A 20,113-nucleotide genomic window follows, 5' to 3' on the forward strand; every position below is an offset into this window, starting at 1 on the left:
TACAGAGTTCAGTCTTCTTTTATGTCAAGGAGAGAGGGAAAAGGGAGGGCAAGAGGAGGTTGACCACCATAGTTATCTGGGGGCCAACAGGGGTTCGAGGACGATTGTGCTAGTTGATGTGAGTCTGATCAAGAGGTTCCTGCAAATCTTTGATAAACAATCATTATTTTTGTGCATACTTCCCTTAGCTCCTCGAGCTGCAAGCAGAATTCCTCTAATGATTGTTGTGCCTAGATGCAAGACTAAGCAGGAGCTAGCAGCCTGAATGTCATAGGAACAAAGCAGGCTTGAACAAGGTAGAGTTAGAGAAATGGAGCATTTCACTCTGTTACACAGGGATCCCCAGACACAGTGAGACTACAACTACTTGCCAGCTCTAACCCATGGGTCTTCACTGAGTACAAGGGTTATACACCCCAAAGGCTGTGGTCAGAAAAGAGTGCTCCCTCCCCAGCTACATTATGGCATATTGGCCTCCCCCAAGTACATGACAGGAGCTAAAATCTGGGGTCAGGACATGAAAGACAAGCAAAATCTCTACAAAGCAATCTGGGTCTTTACCTAAACTGGTCTTTACCCAAGACAGTGGCTGCCAAAGGCTAACAGAGTAGCAGAAGAAAAAAGTCCCTCGATGGTATTCTGCAAGATTCCCTCCAAGGCTAAGATAGAACAGCAGGATAGGGGGAGAACATACAGGACATGACTGAAAGCCAAGGACATAACTAGAGATCAAAGAATATTCCCCAGTAAAGAAAAAGACAACAGCTAGGTTGTAAGACACAGAAATCTCCCAAGGCTTAGAAAGCTGGTGGCTGGGCTATAAGGCACAGAGATCTCTATGCAGACCTCCTTCCTGTAGAAGAAAAGTCTTGATAGATAGTGCCCTCAAAAATAGTTGAAGCTAATGCTAAATTGAATCTAACTAAGCCTGTAACAAATCCTGCCCCAACTCAACTACAGTTTGGACTGACTTAGGCACGCGTAGTAACAGCCTGACAGAAGAAGGAATGTACTATTTTCTGGGGGTAACTATTTTTTATTTCAGTCTCAAAATGTTTTACACACGATCTGACACACATGAAACATTATAAAAGACTTGGATGATTAAGAAAAATATAGTCAAAAGAAGAAATGGTCAATAGAAGTAGAACCAGAAATGATCCAGACGTCAGAATTATCAGACAGGTCCTGAAAACTCAACTTGATGAATGTGTTAAAGGATTTAGTGGAAAATATGCAGGAACACATGGGAATTTCAGCAGAAAGATCAAAATGATTGGAAAAATAAAAATAAAATACAAACATTATTTTTTTAAAATGTGATTTCTATAGACTGGACACAGAAGAAAAAAGTGAATTGTAGGATAGATGAATAGAAATTGCTCAAACTAAAAGACAGAGATAAAAAGAGTGGAAAAATGGATTAGAGCCCTGGATATCTGTGGGACAAAATCAAGTAGTGTATGTGATTGGAGTTCCAGAAGGAGAAGAGAAAGAAAATGGGACATAAGAAATATGTGAAGGATAATAGTAAGGAATATTCCAAAGTGAGTAAGAAATACCAACTCACAGATCCAACAATAGTTACCTCTGTCATTATCTACTGGTCCAAGGAACACAAACCTTCCCAGATTCAAGGTAAGGGGAACACAGACTCCACTTCTTGATGGGAGGGTTACAAGGCCACATTGCAGAAGAGAACATAGGATGGCAGATACTGTATCTTTGAAAAATAAAATCTGCCACAGGTAATGTCCTTTTTTTTTTTCATATTGTGTCTCCATATTGCCCTTTTGCTGATAAAGTGCCTGTTTTAATACAAGAAAAACAATAGAACATTTAACTGTAGTTCTCAAAGAGTTACATGGAGATTAAGCTAAAAGACTGCATTTTGGTAAGTGCAAAAGGAAGTTTTATGTCTATACAATAAATTTGTCTTTGTCCATAAAATCAATAGAATGGATAATTGAAATTTATTTTTTGAAAATTGGGTCTTCTAAGCAAACTGTTTTTTAATAGTTTTTAAATAGGAATAACAGACGAACTAAATCTAATCAGTTTTACTTATAATCTCTTAGTCCCTGAATAATCATTATTATGAGATGAATTTCTAACAATTTAGGAGATTGCTATAGTCATTTCTCCTTCATTTAACTTTTTTTTTTGTTTTTTTTTTTTTTGTTTTTTTTTTTTGAGCCAAGGCAAACAGAATTCTTGTGTATTAGTCAGGTCTTCTGAGAAGCAGACACCAAGACTGGATTAAATGTGCAAGCGATTTATTGGGAGAATCATCTGTGAGGGAAAACAGGAAAGGAGCTGTAGGAGTCTGGGAGAACTAAAGTACAATTCAGGTCTGACCTGAAGGAGAGTGGGAAGGAAGAAAGGAGAGAGGGAGGAAGGGAGAAAGGTCTTAGACTGCAGTACAGTTTTAAGAAAGTTTGGCAGGGCCAGCAGGGCATCTAAGCCGAAGTCAGATATCAGAGAAATCCGACACAGCTCCCTGTAATGAGCCTGACTTAGCATCCCTGCCCCATTCAGTCACTGGCTGGAAACATCAGTACAAACACAATGATGGTTGTCAGAGTATAACATTGGGACTGGCTTCAATTACATTCTCCACAATAGTAGATCGGAGAGGTGCATTTTCTTGAAAAACAATTATAACTAAATTTTTCCTTTGTGTCCTAAAAATATTACCCTAGTCACATTTCAAACTGTCTTTCAATTTTTCAACCCTCACCATTTTAAGAGGGAAGGAAATTCTCTAACTTCATCTGGGTAATCCATTTCAGGTTTTAACAATCTTTACTCAAAAATTCTTCATGGCTCCGGCTTAGCTTGATGTTACCTCAAATTTCTTTAATTTCTTTTTTTATCATTCAAGTTTAAGGTCAACATTTCTTTTTTAATAATTCAACACCAAGACTTGATTGTGTTTCATAAATTCTAAGCAAAATCACTCCTAAGCCATTGCACAGCATGTTAACTACCCTACCAAAAGACTTTCTAGACTTCTCAGAAATATAAATGTGACATTAGATAAACATAAAGTTGTTCATGCACAATTTATAGTCACATAAAATATCTGTGATACAAAAAATTTTAAATTGCTTCAACAACTGTACACCTTGCCATAGCTAAACCCAGTATATTTCCTTAGCTGATAAAATCTTATTATTAAATAAATTAAATTAAATGCCTGTTTTAAAAATGTTTGTCAGTGGTTTAAAATAAAACTGATCCAGTTCAATTATTTCTAATGAAAAATAGATTTTTTTATTACAACTTTTTTTTGTCCATTATTCCTCTGATATTATTCTGTGTCCCAGGAAAATAAAGGAAAGAACTGTAGAAACTTTCCTTTGCAATGATTTGCAATCATTTGGATTCAATGAATCAAGGGAAGAGAGTTTCTTAGCCAAGAATAAGACAAAGGAGCTGACCAATAGACACCTTTTTCCTTCCAAGTCTATCTCTTGCTCTATATTTTCTATGTTATCCTTTTTGATGTTTTGCCAAACTTTAGCAATTAAATACAACACATTCTTCCCTCCTACAATGATATTCGGCCTCCTTTTTGCTGTGCAGGATGTTTCACTATTCATGTCAAGGACTTCAAATCATAATTCAATTTCAGAACGTTTTTCTTTTAATCACAAATTAAACTTGAAGTTTCTTCCTGCTGTTACCAACTTTTTCCCCCCTCGATCTGATGCCAATGGGACTAAAACATGTGCATATATATGGCTGTGTAATCATATGATATGGCACTAAAATCTCAATTCTGACTTTCTGTAAGTGATTATTTTTAGTGGCATATTCCGTTATTCCAGGATTATGTACAATTCCAGGGCCTAATGGGCAAATCCAGCTTGGTGAACAGACGAATCCAACCTGACCACTGATCAGCTGATTGAGGGGGGTAATCAGCTTTAATCACAGGATAATCCGATTACTCTTTGCCTCTTTTTTTCCTCCACATCCTTCCTTCTATTTTTTCTTTATTCACTATATTAACAGTGCATGAATAGGATTACAATTTAGAGTGAATTGATGATATTTATAATATTACGTCACACCTAAAAATACTTTCTGGAAATCTACCCTGTTTTGATTCTGAGGCATGAGTCAGTTTCCATTTTGAGCATTGTAGATCAATGTGTTGTATTTATTTAGTCTAATAGCTACTTCAATAAATACATTATTTTTTGTATCTGCAAGCTAATGATACTACCTTAATTAATACAAATATATCAGAATAAACAGGAAAAGGTGCAATTAGAGTGGTCAATTGAGTTTATTAGAATAAGCTGTCTTTATGTTTGAGAAAATGGAAGGAAACCTGACATTTATAAGGATGACTAAGTGTTCTTAAATTTTATATAAACATCTTTCTGCCTCTTCCTTATAAACAGTTTATGAGTTCTAAAAGTGAGATTGATATAATCTAATGCCGCTCCTTATGCACTGGATAGCATCCAACCTGGAAACAACACAGATATCCATCAATACTAGAAATGGATAACGAAATCCTGGTACACTTCACATAATGGAAACCTATCGAAACCAAAAATGAACCAAATACAGCTGCCTCAACAATATGAATGTGTCTTACTAACATGGAGTTGAATAAAAGAAACCAGAAATATAAGCATGTACATTGTATGATTCCATTTATAGAAAACTCAAAAACCTAATTCATCATTTAGAGATGAATGCTAAAGAGTAAACTATTAATAAAAGTTAGGGATTGATAACTGTAAAGGTCAAGATAGTCATGAATTTGAGGAAATAGTGATTGAAAAAAGGTGAGGGGGGACTTCTGGGGTGTTGATCAAGTTGTGATTAAAGTATAAAAGAGTTGAAGGGGGGAGATAAATACTTATAACCCGAAGTACCCATAATTTAATTTAAGATTTTTATATTATATAAACAATGTTATTATATATATATATATATATATATATATATATATATATATATATATATATATATATAGTGAAACTGTATTTTTCAAGCTTTTTTCTTGTGCAAATTTTTCTTTATAACAGTAACTGTTTATTAGGGAATGTGACCGATTAGGTGACCTCTGTCGATGCTTTGTATATTAGCTGTTATTGCCATAAAGTGCCAATTGTCTTCTTGATATTTTTGGCAAATTCTACCAGGTACAATTTAGGGCAAAAAGACATCTTTTTTGGAAATGAAAGTGTGTCAGAACTAAGTCACGTCCTATTTACACAAGATCAAATAATCTGTACCACATTGTTTAGCACTTTCCTGAAATAAGTTACATGGTAGATTTTTTTGAGACGTTATACATTGGTGAGAAAACACTTTTTATTCTTCTTTCTCATTTTACTGAGGGTTTCCAAGTGTATTGAACAAGTTGGAAGTATTTTTCCCTTGGAAGTTTGAAGGTATATTAAATTTTATCTTGTAGTGCTGTTAAAAAGTCCAAAGCCATTCTGATTCCTGATACTATATGACAATTTGTATTTTTTATTCTTCTTTTTGAAACGTTTGTAGAATTTTCTCTTTGACCTGTGTTCTGAAATTTTGGAGAAACTCTTTAAGAAAAATAATACCAAAGTGCAAAAATAAAATTAGGTGCAAAAATAAATATTTGTCTAAAAAAATAAATATTTGTCTAAAACAAAACAAATTATAAATTTTTAAGATAAATAAGTACTACGAAACCTCACAAAGTCCTTAAAAAAACACATAGTTTTTTATTAACTAACTGCCTTACATAATGTTATAATGCATTTTCCTACTTTTTTGGATGCTTACTCTTGAATCTCTTCTTTATATGACAACAATATTATAATTTTTTCCACAGAGAGACTAGAAATATATTTCAATCTTTCCTGTAGCATAGTTAATTGAAATTATCTTTTATTATCAATAATTTAGATTAACTTTTTTCTGCTTTAACACTTATAGTCACAATTCCTTGTTGGTAATGAAATATAAACTTCAGGAAACCCCTAACCCCCATTACGTATTTCTCTATAACATACTACTCCTAAATTTAGTAGCTTAAAACAATATTCATTTTATTATATCTCACAATTTTGTAGGTCAAGAATTTGAGCATGCTAACTGGCCAGTTTTTCTGCTCCATATGGTGTTGACAAGATCATTTGGTCTGGGATTCACCTGGGACTCTCTCTTTCCATGTAGTCTCAAGGCCATGCCACATGTTCTCTGTGTGAATTTATCACAAAATTGCTCAGTGCTCCAAGAGACAAAGTGGAAGTTGCCAGTCCTCTTAAAGGTAGTCCTCCAGACTGGCACAGAATCACTTTGACTGATGTGTCCATAGGGTTGGTTCCTGCTGAGAGCTGTGCAGGAGAATCTGTTCCATGCCACTGTCTCGCTTCTGGTGGTTTGCTGGCCCGCACTGATATTCCTTGGCTTCTGCAGCGTCACACTGATCTCTGCCTTCATCCTCACGTAGTATTTCCCCTCTGTTTGTGTCTCTGGGTAAAAGTTTCTCCTTTTAATAAGGACACGAGTCATATTCGATTAGGAGCTGATCCTACTCCTGAATGACTTCATCTTAACTAATGATATCTGCAATGATCCTATTTCCAAATAAGGTCACATTCTAAGGTATTGGGGTTTAGGACACCAACATGAATTTGGAGGGGACACAATTCAATTCATAATGCCTTTAATATAGACAAAACTAAGGTAAGGATATGAAACATTATTGAGCTCCCAAATATTCATAGGCCATATTATTTTTCATGTTAATATAAAATATTATTTGATATATTATGGAGTCTATTTTCTCCCTTGGTACCTTCTCTTCTGTAAGAAGTACTGGCAATATTGAAATAAATTTCCAAGCTTGGTGAACAAAAAGGAACATTCATTTACAAAAAGAAACAGAATTTTAAGTGTCATCTGAGAACACTTGGACAAACGAAATTAGTAATTTGCTCAGTTTCCTGATATGGTACTTCCAGTGTTTAAAAGTGTTTTCTAAATTAGCTATTAAAAAGCATTTAATTTTGCATAAAGCAGTTTTCACTACAGAGCCTTAATTAAAAGTCACTATTCAATTATTTATGTACCACTCAGGGTATTCAAATAACTTAGAAAGAATAGCAAGTAACATTCTACAGATTTGGGCCCACAGGCACACAATGACTCAGGGTAAATTCAAACACTATTTTGACTTTACTTCTTTGGTTTTTGTATCCATTGGTCTTTAGAGAAAGCTGCCAGTTAATCTGGTCTCTGATGAGATCAAAAGCCATGAAGATGCTGGAAATATTCTGTATATCCATTTAAAAGTCTAGAGAAATTGAAGCTCTAAAAGTTTTACCAGCTTGCAAGAGAAGCATTAGGTTGATAATTTAAAAATTTAAGAGCTAAGTAATAATCACAAGAAAGAGGACTCAGTTACCTAATACAAGAGACCATCTGTAGCTCCTTGGTGACCAGGCAGGCTCTGAGGGTGTTGGAGTCCTCAATGTGGTGGCCTCGGCCCTGCGTGTTTGCCTCAGGGACTTCTGAAGTAAGAAGAGTTCAAGGGCCTGCCCATGGTCCCCCAAACCAATGAGCAAAATGAGTGACCTGGGTACTCACAGCTCCTCTCTGATACCTTGAGGATTTCCATGAGGTGTTCTCCCACCAGGACAAGTGGACAGCTACAGAGGTAGCACTGCCCATTGTGGACAAGCTGCCCAGGGAGGAGCTAGAGTTTTGGTATATCTAGGTGGAAGCACGTCAGGCAGGTAATTCCAGGTGTAGCTGTTCGGGGCCATGAAGCTCAGAGGCACAGTGGGGGCTCTGGCCAATTTCAGCTTCAGTCAACCTGAATCTCTCTTTCCACATACGCAGTATCCCAAAAGTCTTAGTTCTGTTTTAAGTTTTAATATCTTCAGTAGAAAGGATGTTTCAAACTTACAAAATGAGCAACATTGGGAAGACTAATTAATTTCTTACACTTACTTAGCTTTGGAATATTTGAAAAATCAATGTTTAATTTTTTGTTTGTTTGTTTTAGTCCCTTGGAAGATGGCAGACATTAACTAAAACAAAAGATTAAATTAAAAATGCATTATTTGGCCAACAAGCATATGAAAAGAGGCTCATTAGGAAGATGCAAATCAAAACCACAATGGTATGCAACCTCACACCCATTAGGATGGCTACTATAAGAAAAGGAAGATAGAGAGAGAGAGAGGGATGGGGGGGGGGAGAGAGAGAGAGAGAGAGAGAGAGAGAGAGAGAGAGAGATGAGGAAGGAAGGAAAGAAGGAAAGAGGGAGGGAAGTAGGGAGGGAAGGAAAGAAGGAAGAGAAAATAACAAGTGTGGGTAAGAATGTGGAAAAATTAATAGACTCACCAAAAAGCTATTAGAAACAATAAATGAATACAGTAAAGTTGCTGGCTACAAAATCAACATTAAAAAATCCATTGCATTCCTATGTACTAACAATGAAATTTCAGAAAAAGAAATAACAAACAAAAAACAAAAAAACAATTCCTTTTTCAATTGCAACAAAAAGAATAAACTGCCTAGGAATAAACTTGACAAAGGATGTGAAGGACCTATCCACTGAAAACTATAAGATATTTTTTAAAGAAATTGAAGAAGACACAAAGAAATGGAAAGACATTCCATCTTCATGGATTGGAAGAATCAACATAGTTAAAATGACCATATTACCCAAAGCAATATGCAGATGTAATGCAAGACCCACCAAAATCCCAATGGCATTTTTAAAAGAAATAGAACCCAAAAAATCATCAGATTTGTATGGAACCACAAAAGACCCCAAATAGCCAAAGCAATCCTAAGAAAAAAGAACAATGCTGGAGGTATCACACTCCCTGACTTCAGCTTGTACTGTAAAGCAACACTAATCAAAACAGCATGGTATTGGCAGAAAGACAGACATCCAGACCAATGGAATAAAATTGAAAACCCAGAAAGAAACCTACATAAATATGGACAGGTAAATTGATAAACAAAACACGGTTTATGCATGCAATGGAATATTATTCAACCTTAAAAAGGAAGGAAATTCTGATATATGCTACAACATGGATGAACCCCGAGGACATTATGCTAAATCACAAAAAGACAAACACTGTATGATTCCACTAATATGAGGTATCTAGAGTGGTCAAAATCATATAATTAGAAAGTAGAATGGTGGTTGCCAGGGGCTGGGTATAAGGAGTTAAAAAGGGTAGTTAGTGTTTGATGGGTATAGAGTTTTAGTTTTGCAAGATGAAAAACTTCTGGCAATAAGTTGCACAACAATGCAAATATACTTAATACTATTTAACTGCACATTAACAAATAAATAAAATGGTAAATTTTATGTTATGGGTTTTTACCACAATAAGAAATTTACTATTCGAACTGTCTCAAAACTGAATAAAAGTAGAGTAAATAGAAACAATTACATTTTCTTTTCTTTTTTTTTTTTGAATCATTTATACTTCTGAGATTATTAAAACTTAAAACCTCACCAAGACTTTTGAGATATCCTATATTTTGTGTGTTCCCTCCATTTATGGCTGATGGTATACATTATGTGGTGTAGGTTAGCTGAAATGTTACTGCTCTAAAATCCATGTTGTAAGTGAAAGCTTCAATATTATTTAGAAATACTTGATATTTTAAACAATTTGTATGGATTTGAAGTCCATTTGCATTCTCACAGAAATTTCAATATTACATTTGTCAATGGAAGAAGTGAAATGCCATTAAGATTTGAAAATATAATTTCAAATATATATTTTAGAATACTTATAAACATAGTTTAAAGTTTTTCACTTTTATTTATGAAAAAATTCAAATATATAAAGAACTAACAGAGATGCTGGGACAACTGGATATCCACATTTAAGATTTAATTGCACACTGCTGAAAGCGTTAACAGCAGGAACAGAAGGCTCATAAAAACTGGGCTCCTGAGGAAAAATAATTTTTTTTTGCATTTGAAAAATAACTGTTTTTAAAATCAACAGAATACTTACTTGCAAAATCAAGTTGTACAAATAAGAAGACTAGAAGACTCTTCTAATTTAAATAAGTAAACTTTTTTTTTTTTTTTTTTTTTTTTTTTTTTTGCTGAATTACTTCCAACAGGATCAATGAAATCACAGTAATTATCATGAGGCTGGTGAGCAAAGTCAACCTCCTAAGACAAACATTGTTTACCACTTTAAGTGAAGAACATTCTCTAAAACAAATATTTTCACAAACACTGCTTTCCATAAACAAAATAATGTTAAGGTCAACAGTGCTTAGAGCACATCTAATAAAACAAATATTAAATATAAATATAACAAACATTAAAAATTGAAATATTGGGGGAAAATTCCCCTTGTAGTAAGCAGACTAAGATATTTACGTTAGAATAATAAGGAACAGACTAAATATAGATTAAATTTACTTTTTATGATAAATGAAGGCTAAATATTCTTTGTTCTTTATCTCTTTCTTCCTTATCTTTCTAAACATATACATAGTATGACTAACTTAGACCTTTGAATTTATTGAGTCAGCACTCTTTAACTTTTCCTTCCAGATTTCATTTTCAGAATCTTTGCCTAGTTACGTTTTTCCTCAAACTTAAATCAAGGGTGAATTAAATAATTCCTTTTTCTTTTTAATAATTTCTTTTTTCTAATAATAATTTCCTTTTTCCTTTTAATAATTTATTGTGAATGAGCTTTATAACCAACTTTATATTCTCATTAGCATTTTGACAATTAAATCATGTCCCCGCCCCCCCCCACACACACAAAAAGATGCATGTCCTAATCTCCCAAACCTGTGAATATGCTATTTGACATGGCAAAGGGATTTTGCAGATGTGATTAAATTGAGGGTTTTGAAATGGCGAGATTAGCCTGGGTTATCCAGGTGTAATGTAATCACAACAGTTCTGTAAGGACAGTAGGCAGGCACAGAAGCAGAGACTGTGGTGCTGGCTTTGAAGATGGAGGAAGGGCCACAAGCCAGAGAATGCAGGCAGTCTCTAGAAACAGAAGGCAAGGCCCTGATTCTTCCCTAAAGCCTGCATAAGGAACACAGCTCTGCTGACCCGCTTTAGATTTCTGACCTCCAAACGGTAAGATAGTACATTTGTGTGGTCTTAAGCCATTACATTTGTGATTTGTTACAATGCCAACAGGAACTAATACAAGGGTCTGTCAGCAGCTTTCCCTCGTCTCCTTTGTGGGATCTGCACGTCCAGTATTGCCTGTGGTATTGCTTTTATGTGTCTTTGTGAGGCTGGCACGGCTCAAGCCAGCGCCTCCAGTTACAGGGCTAGAAGGTAGTTGGAACCCTAGGTGAATGGTGTTGCCTAAGCTGCCTTATAGTAAATAGCTAGGTTTCTCCTACATGTGTCTACTTAAGATACACATTAAAAGGCTATTTACTCTAAAAACATACTAACACATTAATTTAAAATAAGATAGACAATCTACAGGAAGATTCAAGGAAATGCCAATACCTAAGCCCAATTAGTGACTCAAATCAGTAAGTTTTGATGGTTCATCATTGCTTAATCTGAGTTTCCTGTAAATTTGAGTAGAATACATTCATCTTGAATTACTATATCTTTGAGATAAGTCTAGAACTATCAGACCAAACTGATATGAAAAATGTTTCCCAACAGCAATACTTTTGTTCTCCTTAATTAAATATCGATCTCCGAAGTTTTCTCTGAATTACCCACCCCTATTTGGTTCAGAGCCTCGTTTGGGAGATCGTTTATGACTTGCTTTTGCTTCCATATAGAATTAAGGATATTATTTTTCTCCCTTCATTCTCCTGGGCTGGATTCTGTGATTGCTTTTTTATCTTATCCCTCGTTTACCTTCCAAGAAAAGAACTTCAGAGATGGTGTGTATGTGTGTCCATGCCCTCCAGCATTTTCAGGTAAAATCCCACTGAAAGATGGCCTGGAAGAGATCAAATATTTAAAAAGGCACTCCGGGTATTTAGTTAACTCCGGGTATTGCAATTCTGCGGGCTAGTACCGCCTCTAAACAATCAAGTTTCAAACATTAAATCTTTAGCACTATGTGTTTGACTTTTAAAATTTATTTTTCAGTGTTTACAAACTGAAGGGAAGGAAAAAACAATTCATCCAAAATGTACACTAATATGTGTAGCCTGGTGGTACAGTGGTGAGCATAGCTGCCTTCCGATAGATACTAACAAACCATGTATTGCTGTTGTGTTGGACAATTCAAGTTTATTACCTGACTTAATAAAAAAGAAATGTTCAGTGAATTACCAAAACTACTTTTTTTTTTTTTGAAACAGTATCCTGTGGTGTTCTAAGGCCAACTCCTAACCTAGATAAACAAAAAGTAACTGGGTCACTGGAGCAGGCACTTTATTAAATCAGCCCCAATTCTTCCTTTCCCATTCCCTGTGATTTTCTATGCCCTGAATTCCCTTTCCTCTTCATTTTGCCAGTTAGACTACGTCAAGGAAGGAACAATGGACCTCAGGACAAAAATGAGATGTAAGGAGGGGACTCTGATAATAACAATGGCACAGACATTTCATAGGGGAATTGAGCTGTTGGGCTATAACTATCTGACGTCAGTTATCTTCATACCACTATTTGGCAAGTTCCTGTCAGCTGGTTGTTGTTTACTTATTTTTTTTTAAGATGCAGCGTATTCTTTCGTAAGTTCTACGTAATTTTCCTGAATGCACACATTTCTAACATATTTTCCAGTCTAATCTTCAGAGGCATCTACTGTATTCATTTCGTTACTTGTAAATTTTTTCACTGTCAGAATCATTTTTTCAGCATGATTTTTGGAACAAGAATATTTTCTCCACATCTGAAACAACGCACAAATCATAACAACCTTTGGGGAGTTCATTTGTTTGCTTGCAACTTTGTTGGTCATTGTATATGGAAAATAACTTTTTTTAATATATACACATGGGTTAAACAATGAAAACAAACCTTTGGACTCCATCTAGCTAAAACAACTTTAGGAATTAACATTTGACTTAAATGATTTTTAACCACAGGGTGGTAGAGAAACATACCAGTGGTTTTTATGAATTCTATTGAGCATTTAAAAAATTGTGATTTGTGAAATTAGCAAATCTTTAAATCTTTCTATTATATTATACCTTTAGAAAAAAAAAATTAGGGCTCTTGAGAGCATACCGGCAGTGTTTAAAGAGATCAGAAGGCAGTTCTAGAGGATCTCCATATTTCAGGTCCTATGTATAGAAGTATGGAATCATAAATCATAGACACTTAGAAAGATACATGCTGTTAGAGGTCATCATGTCTAACCACCTGATTTTGCAAGACAAGAAACTCAAATCAAGAGAAGAATGAAGAGTAGAGAGACGATGGTCTACTTTGTTTAAATTAAAACATGTTTTGGAGATTGTGCTCTTTTTTTCCCACCCATCCCATAAGAAGCCATAACTTTATTAGTAATAGACACAGTACAAATTTCAAACCAAGCTGCAGTTACTCTTTGGAAACACCAAGAAAAAAGGTCTTTGTTTTTAGATGGTTACATGAACTCCATAATTGCATATACATAATTGCATAATATCATTCCTGTCATTCCTAGGGGCTCGGATGGCCTTTGCTCTCAACACAGTTGCTGTGACATGACCAGTTCTATGTCCTTAAGTTCCACATCTGGTTCGTCAACGTCTTCTTGTTCGCTCTCCTCTTGTACAGTTGGAGTCTGTGTGTTTTCTTGAATGTCTGAGATAGCTTCATCTTGACCTTTTAATTTCTTAACCAGTTGCTAGCTGTACTTTCTGAGGTAAATCTTTGATCTTGGCTTTCCTCAAAACTATGCATGTAAGTATCTGGAGCTGGGCTCTTGTAGGCATCTTGTTTAGTGATGACAAAGTGGATATTCTTAGATTACCGGATAGGGACCCTACGAACCCCTGAAACCTGTCGAAGACCCAGTTTGGACATAGCCTTCTGAGCCTTCTTTTCACTCTGGCTGTTTTTGTTCCACTGACTGGCTCTTCATCGATTTCAGCAGCTGCTACCAGCTGGACTTGTGTGGTTGCCAGTGTGGAATCTTGTTCCTGGAGCTCTGGTACTGATTCATCACTGTCAGATTCTGTTCCAGACCCTGTCTTAGCCTGGGGCTGTGGCAACTTCTGTTCTGTAGCAGGGAAGGTTTCTGTGGCTTCACCGGGCATTTCGTGCAGGGAACACGGAACTAAGATGGTGGCAGAAAGACAGTGAGCAAGGGACCCGAGTCTGTTGCAGAAGGAAGCCAGGCGGAGGATGAGACTGTGGTCTCTGGAACCCCAATCTGATGCACTTGTCCCCAAAACTGTTACTTCAGACGTTGAATGTAAACAAATATAGTTCTCCAAAAACTACTAGAAGAATGAAAAGGCTATGATCATTTTTAAAGATTTCCTCGACAGTTTGGGGGATATTATTTTGCTCTGAAGAGAAACTAAATTGATAGCATTTGCAGCCCTTCAAAATGAGGTTAAATAATACAATTTTTTTTATCCCATGTAGCTTCCACACAAACAGTTGATACACCCCATGTGTATATAGGTGTGTGTGTGTGTGTGTCTGTCTGTCTGTCTATATATCCTACTGGTTCTCTTTCTCTGGTAGAACTCTGACCAATACAGATTTTGGTATCCTTGAAAAAATAACAACACTGAATCATTGAATAAGTTATGGAATGTAATGAAACTCATAATCTATTTCTAAAGTGGTTTGTCATCATTTTTAAATGCTTGAACAAGCTGCCTGTAGAGGTGATACTAAAACTACCAGGAAATATGCCAATATTTGTAATTTTGTGTTTTTCCTATCAACTAGAACATAACAAGGTATGTAATAGGTTTTAAAGGTGCTTTTAAGGAAACAAAACAATCAGAGGCCTGATAACTGCCGCCCTCCCCTTGTGTGATAGTGATGCTCATTTACTGTGTAATATTAACTTTGTGATATAAGTTGTGACCTAAAGGAATTCTCTCTTCCTCATGATAGCATGAATTCCCAGTCCCTGATTTTTTTTTTTTTACAGTAGTGAGCATAGCTGCATTCTTGATTGTTTTATTAGAGATTTTCGTCCTATGGAACCTACAATGTTGAAATATCAGGTTTTTCTTGCTGTTGCCAAGGTAACTAATACCTGATAGAGAGTAATAAAAGGTGAAGGAGAATTTCTGGAACCAGAGCTTTCTCTTTGGAGCTGTGAGCCATCAATTTGAACATGAGTTAAATGACTTTCATATATATCTCTGACCAGGATCTTGGCATGGTATAGAATTGTCAATTATTGTTTGAATGTAGTAGAGTCAGATGTCAAGTTCATAGCATATACAGTCTCCCCTTTGTTATCTCCTAGATCTCTTTTGACTTTTAAAGTAAATTAAACCCTACTTTAAGTCATTGCCAATAACATGAAAACTTGTTCCTAAAGTTAGCTTTCCAGATGTGGAAGCTACAGATTTTCTTTTTTTTCAGGGTGTTTAATGAGACAAATGTAGCAGAGTTGAAAAAAAAAGCTTACATGTAAGGATAAGTGTGGGGATTGTGTGGCTACAGCTACAAGCTGGAATGATAGGCTGGTCAATATTCCTAAAATAATTTACTGTTCAAAGTCTTGCTTCTGGAAATGGCTGAGTAGTTTCTGTAAGACCTAACTCCCCATAGATACCAATAAACTCTAAACAAAATAGGAAAAACAATTACTTGAAGACACTGGAGAGTAACAAAAAATCAGGCAAATACTGGCGGGAGGGCAAAGAATGAAAGAAGTTGACACTTAGAAGAAGAGTACTGGGTGAGTGAGTTGCCCCCAGCGCCTTTTTAAAATGCATGTAGTGTATATAAAGCTTTTAGCTTGGGGGAAGTTCTAGAACAATGATTTGGTTTCCCCACCACCATCCCCAATCTCTCATCAAAAAAAAAAAAAAAGAAATATAGTGGAATAAGACCTTAAAAGCACTGAAAGATAAAACTGCAAACCCACAACACTATATCCAGTGAAAATACTCGTTAATAATGAAAGCAAAATAAAGACATTTTCAAATAATAGTAAACTAAGATAATTTGGTAGCAGATCGACACCAGTAGAAATTCTAAAACTAGGGATTTTTGTCTTTTTTGTTTGTTTGTTTCATAATTAAGATAAATGATGCCAGGTAAAACTCAGATCTTCGGCAAAGAGGAGCACCAGAAAAAAATAATATAATAAATGTAAATGTAAATGTGTAAATAAATGGATAGGTATAAAACATGTCTTATTTAATCAAAAAAATAAAAAGAACTGTTTAAAACAAAAAGTAGTAATGTCGTATTCAGGAATGTATAATGTTTATGGATGGTAATACATATGAGAGCTATTACATAAAGGATGGGAGAGAGGTAAATAGACCTATACAGTCACAAGATACTTGTATTTTGTGCAAAGTATTACAATATTAATTCTAACTAGATTGGAAATTTAAGATTGTCTGTTGTAATCTGTCCATTGTAATCTCCAGAGAAACCACTAATTAGATAACATAAAGAGTATAGCTAAAACAGATTGGTGGTTGCCAGAGGTGGAGGGGGGATGAGGGGTGGGCGAAATGGGTGAAGGGAATTAAAATGTACAAACTTCCTGGTATAAAATAAGTAAGTCCTGGAGATATAATCATGACTATACAAGTAGTTAATAATACTTGACTGTATATTTGAAAGCTGCTAAGAGAGTAGATCTTCAAAGTTCATATCACAAGAAAAAGATAAATTCTGGAACTATGTATGGTTATGGATGTTAACTAGACTTATCGTTGTGATCATTTTGCAATATATACAAATATTGAATCATTAAGCTGTACACCTGAAACTAATATATTGTATGTCAATTAAACCTTAATAAAAAATAAAGAACGGAACGTATAGTTAGAAGGCAATCAATAAAATAAAATAGAATTCTAAAAAACATTCAATAAAAAAGAAAGCAGGAAAGGAGAGACAGAGAAATAAACAGAGAGACAAGAAAAAAATTGTAAAATTGTAGACTTAAATCCAACTATATCAATAATGACTAAACACACCATTTAGAAGGCAGATTATCAGGATTTTTTTTTAAAGCAAGACTCAATTATGTGCTGTGTACAAGAGTTATCCTTTAAATATAAAGACATAGGTTGAAAGTACATAGATAAAAAATGATATGCCATACAAACAGTATGCCTAAAGGGTGGAGTGGCTATGTTATCAGACAAAGCAGACTTCAAAACAAAGTTTATTACTAAAGGTAAAGAGAATCATAAATGTATATGCATCTAATAAGAGAGCTTCCAGATACATGAAGCAAAATTGGTCAAATTAAACAGAAATGGACAGTGTATAATCTGAGTTGGAGATTTTAATACCTCTTTCTTTGCAATTGACACACCGCTTAAGGGGGTTAAAATCATAAAAAACAGAATCTCTGACAACACCGTCAACCACCATGACCTCATTGATATTTATAGAACACTCCACACTAAAACTGCAGAATACACATTATTTTCAAGTGCACATGGTGCATTCACCAAGATAGACTGTGTGCTAGACTATAAAACAATTTAAAGGCTTTGAAATCATACTTTATATGTTCTCTGACCACAAAGAAATTAAACTAGAAAGCAATAAAAACAATATGTCAGAAATATTCAAATATCTGGAAATTCAAAAATGTATTTATAATCCATGGGTCATTTGTTTATAATACATTAGAAACCATTTAGCATTCACATGCTGTGATGTAAAACATATTTTAATGTGAATTAAGGAACATAGGACCTATGGCCAAATTAAACAGCTTTTCAAAAATCCGTGGAAAAGCTTTACAGTTTGGCCAAAAAAGATAAATGATTATATATTCCATCTGTCATTTTATCCCAGCATTAATGCTATCTCAGGTTTTAAAAAATATTTTGTTACAAGGTAATTGGCCTAAATGAAAGCCTCCTATCTAGACTTCTATGTACATGTACACATAAAATTCATTTTTCACTACTCTGTTGTCTCTATGTTCTTCTCTATTACCCAGAAGTCCGTCTTGAGAAATGTTGAGAATACTCATATTCTAGATTCCATTGTATTTAGAAAAGCTGCTGCTCATTATCACAAAACCTGCTGTCATGCTTGTTGATGAGCATACTGGAAGAAGAAAAAAACTCAATACATTTTCATTCCACCGCTAAATATGAAGATAAAACATTGAGAAACACCAGCTTTTAGAACTATTACTTTTCAGAAGGTGTTTTCACACACTTGGAAAGAGTTCAGATTATCCATCAGCTACTTCTATAGCTTGATCTGAGTCATAGAGCTGCAGGGTAGTGACATCATCTATCCTTCTATCAGGTAAAAACCACGGAAGGCTGCCATGTCATCTTGCCCCAGATACTGTGCCTCTGATCAATCTTCACAAAGAGTGAGATCTACCATCTCACTAACCCCAAAGCCTGATCCTGCCTCTGTTCTACTTGCCCTCTCACCATCTGTCATTTTAGGGATGTGTTCCAAGATGGTGTGACACCTGTGAGGCCAGGGGTTCTTAAACCTGAAGGCTTGTTAAAGTAGATGGCTGGGTCTAACCCCCAGAGTTTCTGATTTTGCAGTTCCGGCATGGGTCCTCACAATATGCATTTCTGGCTAGCTCCCACATGATGCTGATGTGGCTGGTATAAGAGCTACATTGAGAAATACATTGGGTTTTCCCGTTAAAGGATATAAAGAGTGTTGAGAAAGGTTGCAGGATTTACTCAAAGGACTTTTTCTATTTTAAGAAGTCAAAACTGTCAGAACAGAGATCTTTCAAATCCTCCTGTACCTCTTGAGTACTTTAGGATTCCAGAGGAGATAGGAGTTTAAGAGAATTAGGGGAGAAATTACAGAAATTCAATAGCTTTTCTTTTCTATTTTTTCAGGCATCCCATTCCTAACGAATGCATCAATATCTTTCAACCTAGTCTAAATCAAGCTAGTCTAAATCTATGGGGCTGGGTTGCTTCAACATAGCTGTTAGACTAAGGGATCTTAGTCTATCCCAGTGATTCTCCACCAGCAGCAGGAATTTGTCAGAAAGGCAAACCCTTACATCCTACCTGCTGAATAACTCTGGAGCTGTTGTCCATAGATTTGTAATTAACAAGCCCTCCAAGCAATTGCAATCACAGTCAAGTTTGGGGACTAGTGACCTAGCCCAGCCAGTGACGTTCGACCTTTCTTTTAGACCTGTTCTAGGACGGATGGTGGAAGAGTAAAGGGATCGCAACTCGTCAATATTGTGTGATCAATACCCACAATTTGCTGTTACAGTATTTTACAAGAAAGTATTTTTGCTTCTTTTGGAAACAAATAAATTATGGTGTCAGGATCATTTTATAAATTATGGGCCTTCGTTTTATTGGCTGTTTCGGAGAATGACACAATCAATTATGATGCATTTCTATTTAGTGCATTCATCCAAATTCTTACTAAGTAGCAGTCAGGCTGTGGTCCTGATGCTGAACTTTAAAGAAGATACAGAAATATATTAGATGAAATTATGATCAACCCCTTAAGAGGAATTCTTAATGCCCATTTGCTCATTTATTCATTCATTTACTGAGCACCAATTCTTGCCAAGGTATGCATTGTGCTGAATGTCAATCAAAGATACAGACATGAGAAAAATACAACGCACCTCCTTTTGAAGACAGAAAGTCAGCAGGGGAGTGGACCTTAGTTAACTATGTGGCCCAATGGTTCTGTGTAGCCCCAACACCAGTACTTCATTCGGGAACTTGTCCTCACCTCACCCCAGACTTGCTGAGTTAGAAACTCGGTGGGGCGGTTCAGCCAGCAATCAATTTTAAGTCCTTTGCATGATCCTGAAGCACACTGGGATTTGAGAACCAGCAATCTAGTCTTTATATTTTACCTTTCCTGGGTCATACAACTCTGAGAACCCGATGAAAACCATCTCGCATATAACTCTGGGTGCTGTGAATTGTGAAGTCCCAGTTTTAAGAACACATCTTGCCCAGACCCTCATTTTAGAATTAAGCAAAGTAAATACTAAGAGTTAAGTGACATGCTAATTAGGCAAACAAC

At 35.5% G+C, this 20,113-nt stretch overlaps 1 pseudogene across 1 annotated transcript; it reads right to left on the reverse strand.

The window, feature by feature from the left end:
• Positions 1-13,539: 13,539 nt before the first annotated feature.
• On the reverse strand, positions 13,540-14,202 carry LOC308510415 (nascent polypeptide-associated complex subunit alpha-like; annotated as a pseudogene). Its single transcript has one exon. The product of its transcript is annotated as a nascent polypeptide-associated complex subunit alpha-like (transcript).
• Between the last annotated feature and the right edge of the window lie 5,911 nt (positions 14,203-20,113).

Source organism: Rhinolophus hipposideros, assembly GCF_964194185.1.
Source record: "Rhinolophus hipposideros genome assembly, chromosome: 18".
Classification (NCBI taxonomy): Eukaryota; Metazoa; Chordata; class Mammalia; order Chiroptera; family Rhinolophidae; genus Rhinolophus; species Rhinolophus hipposideros.